The following is a 5,000-nucleotide window of genomic DNA, read 5'->3' on the forward strand; positions in this document are numbered from 1 at the left end:
CTGTGCCACCCGGGGGGTTCCAGGGTGCTGAGATGGCTGACGTTTTGCTCCGCTCACGACGGTCACCGCACCACGCAAGAACAGGCCAAAAACTGGCCAAAACAGCCCAAAAACGGGCCAAAACTGGCCATTTTTGGCTGCGCGAGCGAGCGGCGAGCGGCGAACAGCGAGCGAAGCGAGAGGCAGCACCGTCCCTGCTATACGAAAGCCCCATCCAGCCCTGTGCCACCCGGGGGGTTCCAGGGTGCTGAGATGGCTGACGTTTTGCTCCGCTCTCGACGGTCACCGCGCAATGCAAGAACAGGCCAAAAACTGGCCAAAACGGCCCAAAAACGGGCCAAAACTGGCCATTTTTGGCTGCGCGAGCGGCGAGCGGCGGACAGCGAGCGAAGCGAGAGGCAGCACCGTCCCTGCTATACGAAAGCCCCATCCAGCCCTGTGCCACCCGGGGGGTTCCAGGGTGCTGAGATGGCTGACGTTTTGCTCCGCTCTCGACGGTCACCGCGCAATGCAAGAACAGGCCAAAAACTGGCCAAAACGGCCCAAAAACGGGCCAAAACTGGCCATTTTTGGCTGCGCGAGCGAGCGGCGAGCGGCGGACAGCGAGCGAAGCGAGAGGCAGCACCGTCCCTGCTATACGAAAGCCCCATCCAGCCCTGTGCCACCCGGGGGGTTCCAGGGTGCTGAGATGGCTGACGTTTTGCTCCGCTCTCGACGGTCACCGCGCAATGCAAGAACAGGCCAAAAACTGGCCAAAACGGCCCAAAAACGGGCCAAAACTGGCCATTTTTGGCTGCACGAGCGAGCGGCGAGCGGCGGACAGCGAGCGAAGCGAGAGGCAGCACCGTCCCTGCTATACGAAAGCCCCATCCAGCCCTGTGCCACCCGGGGGGTTCCAGGGTGCTGAGATGGCTGACGTTTTGCTCCGCTCTCGACGGTCACCGCGCAATGCAAGAACAGGCCAAAAACTGGCCAAAACGGCCCAAAAACGGGCCAAAACTGGCCATTTTTGGCTGCACGAGCGAGCGGCGAGCGGCGGACAGCGAGCGAAGCGAGAGGCAGCACCGTCCCTGCTATACGAAAGCCCCATCCAGCCCTGTGCCACCCGGGGGGTTCCAGGGTGCTGAGATGGCTGACGTTTTGCTCCGCTCTCGACGGTCACCGCGCAATGCAAGAACAGGCCAAAAACTGGCCAAAACGGCCCAAAAACGGGCCAAAACTGGCCATTTTTGGCTGCACGAGCGAGCGGCGAGCGGCGGACAGCGAGCGAAGCGAGAGGCAGCACCGTCCCTGCTATACGAAAGCCCCATCCAGCCCTGTGCCACCCGGGGGGTTCCAGGGTGCTGAGATGGCTGACGTTTTGCTCCGCTCTCGACGGTCACCGCGCAATGCAAGAACAGGCCAAAAACTGGCCAAAACGGCCCAAAAACGGGCCAAAACTGGCCATTTTTGGCTGCGCGAGCGAGCGGCGAGCGGCGGACAGCGAGCGAAGCGAGAGGCAGCACCGTCCCTGCTATACGAAAGCCCCATCCAGCCCTGTGCCACCCGGGGGGTTCCAGGGTGCTGAGATGGCTGACGTTTTGCTCCGCTCTCGACGGTCACCGCGCAATGCAAGAACAGGCCAAAAACTGGCCAAAACGGCCCAAAAACGGGCCAAAACTGGCCATTTTTGGCTGCACGAGCGAGCGGCGAGCGGCGGACAGCGAGCGAAGCGAGAGGCAGCACCGTCCCTGCTATACGAAAGCCCCATCCAGCCCTGTGCCACCCGGGGGGTTCCAGGGTGCTGAGATGGCTGACGTTTTGCTCCGCTCTCGACGGTCACCGCGCAATGCAAGAACAGGCCAAAAACTGGCCAAAACGGCCCAAAAACGGGCCAAAACTGGCCATTTTTGGCTGCACGAGCGAGCGGCGAGCGGCGGACAGCGAGCGAAGCGAGAGGCAGCACCGTCCCTGCTATACGAAAGCCCCATCCAGCCCTGTGCCACCCGGGGGGGGTTCCAGGGTGCTGAGATGGCTGACGTTTTGCTCCGCTCTCGACGGTCACCGCGCAATGCAAGAACAGGCCAAAAACTGGCCAAAACGGCCCAAAAACGGGCCAAAACTGGCCATTTTTGGCTGCACGAGCGAGCGGCGAGCGGCGGACAGCGAGCGAAGCGAGAGGCAGCACCGTCCCTGCTATACGAAAGCCCCATCCAGCCCTGTGCCACCCGGGGGGTTCCAGGGTGCTGAGATGGCTGACGTTTTGCTCCGCTCTCGACGGTCACCGCGCAATGCAAGAACAGGCCAAAAACTGGCCAAAACGGCCCAAAAACGGGCCAAAACTGGCCATTTTTGGCTGCGCGAGCGAGCGGCGAGCGGCGGACAGCGAGCGAAGCGAGAGGCAGCACCGTCCCTGCTATACGAAAGCCCCATCCAGCCCTGTGCCACCCGGGGGGTTCCAGGGTGCTGAGATGGCTGACGTTTTGCTCCGCTCTCGACGGTCACCGCGCAATGCAAGAACAGGCCAAAAACTGGCCAAAACGGCCCAAAAACGGGCCAAAACTGGCCATTTTTGGCTGCACGAGCGAGCGGCGAGCGGCGGACAGCGAGCGAAGCGAGAGGCAGCACCGTCCCTGCTATACGAAAGCCCCATCCAGCCCTGTGCCACCCGGGGGGTTCCAGGGTGCTGAGATGGCTGACGTTTTGCTCCGCTCTCGACGGTCACCGCGCAATGCAAGAACAGGCCAAAAACTGGCCAAAACGGCCCAAAAACAGGCCAAAACTGGCCATTTTTGGCTGCACGAGCGAGCGGCGAGCGGCGGACAGCGAGCGAAGCGAGAGGCAGCACCGTCCCTGCTATACGAAAGCCCCATCCAGCCCTGTGCCACCCGGGGGGTTCCAGGGTGCTGAGATGGCTGACGTTTTGCTCCGCTCTCGACGGTCACCGCGCAATGCAAGAACAGGCCAAAAACTGGCCAAAACGGCCCAAAAACGGGCCAAAACTGGCCATTTTTGGCTGCACGAGCGAGCGGCGAGCGGCGGACAGCGAGCGAAGCGAGAGGCAGCACCGTCCCTGCTATACGAAAGCCCCATCCAGCCCTGTGCCACCCGGGGGGTTCCAGGGTGCTGAGATGGCTGACGTTTTGCTCCGCTCTCGACGGTCACCGCGCAATGCAAGAACAGGCCAAAAACTGGCCAAAACGGCCCAAAAACGGGCCAAAACTGGCCATTTTTGGCTGCACGAGCGAGCGGCGAGCGGCGGACAGCGAGCGAAGCGAGAGGCAGCACCGTCCCTGCTATACGAAAGCCCCATCCAGCCCTGTGCCACCCGGGGGGTTCCAGGGTGCTGAGATGGCTGACGTTTTGCTCCGCTCTCGACGGTCACCGCGCAATGCAAGAACAGGCCAAAAACTGGCCAAAACGGCCCAAAAACGGGCCAAAACTGGCCATTTTTGGCTGCACGAGCGAGCGGCGAGCGGCGGACAGCGAGCGAAGCGAGAGGCAGCACCGTCCCTGCTATACGAAAGCCCCATCCAGCCCTGTGCCACCCGGGGGGTTCCAGGGTGCTGAGATGGCTGACGTTTTGCTCCGCTCTCGACGGTCACCGCGCAATGCAAGAACAGGCCAAAAACTGGCCAAAACGGCCCAAAAACGGGCCAAAACTGGCCATTTTTGGCTGCACGAGCGAGCGGCGAGCGGCGGACAGCGAGCGAAGCGAGAGGCAGCACCGTCCCTGCTATACGAAAGCCCCATCCAGCCCTGTGCCACCCGGGGGGTTCCAGGGTGCTGAGATGGCTGACGTTTTGCTCCGCTCTCGACGGTCACCGCGCAATGCAAGAACAGGCCAAAAACTGGCCAAAACGGCCCAAAAACGGGCCAAAACTGGCCATTTTTGGCTGCACGAGCGAGCGGCGAGCGGCGGACAGCGAGCGAAGCGAGAGGCAGCACCGTCCCTGCTATACGAAAGCCCCATCCAGCCCTGTGCCACCCGGGGGGTTCCAGGGTGCTGAGATGGCTGACGTTTTGCTCCGCTCTCGACGGTCACCGCGCAATGCAAGAACAGGCCAAAAACTGGCCAAAACGGCCCAAAAACGGGCCAAAACTGGCCATTTTTGGCTGCACGAGCGAGCGGCGAGCGGCGGACAGCGAGCGAAGCGAGAGGCAGCACCGTCCCTGCTATACGAAAGCCCCATCCAGCCCTGTGCCACCCGGGGGGTTCCAGGGTGCTGAGATGGCTGACGTTTTGCTCCGCTCTCGACGGTCACCGCGCAATGCAAGAACAGGCCAAAAACTGGCCAAAACGGCCCAAAAACGGGCCAAAACTGGCCATTTTTGGCTGCGCGAGCGAGCGGCGAGCGGCGGACAGCGAGCGAAGCGAGAGGCAGCACCGTCCCTGCTATATACGAAAGCCCCATCCAGCCCTGTGCCACCCGGGGGGTTCCAGGGTGCTGAGATGGCTGACGTTTTGCTCCGCTCACGACGGTCACCGCACCACGCAAGAACGGACCATAAACAGGCCAAAACAGCCCAAAAACGGGCCAAAACTGGTCATTTTTGGCTGCGCGAGCGAGCGGCGAGCGGCGAACAGCGAGCGAAGCGTGAGGCAGCACCGTCCCTGCTATACGAAAGCCCCATCCAGCCCTGTGCCACCCGGGGGGTTCCAGGGTGCTGAGATGGCTGACGTTTTGCTCCGCTCACGACGGTCACCGCGCCATGCAAGAACGGACCAAAAACAGGCCAAAACAGCCCAAAAACGGGCCAAAACTGGCCATTTTTGGCTGAGCGAGCGAGCGGTGAGCGGCGAACAGCGAGCGAAGCGAGAGGCAGCACCGTCCCTGCTATACGAAAGCCCCATCCAGCCCTGTGCCACCCGGGGGGTTCCAGGGTGCTGAGATGGCTGACGTTTTGCTCCGCTCACGACGGTCGCCGTGCCACGCAAGAACGGACCAAAAACAGGCCAAAACAGCCCAAAAACGGGCCAAAACTGGCCATTTTAGGTTGCGCGAGCGAGCGGCGAGCGG

Source organism: Musa acuminata, unplaced genomic scaffold (genome assembly GCF_036884655.1).
Source record: "Musa acuminata AAA Group cultivar baxijiao unplaced genomic scaffold, Cavendish_Baxijiao_AAA HiC_scaffold_1006, whole genome shotgun sequence".
Lineage (NCBI taxonomy): Eukaryota > Viridiplantae > Streptophyta > Magnoliopsida > Zingiberales > Musaceae > Musa > Musa acuminata.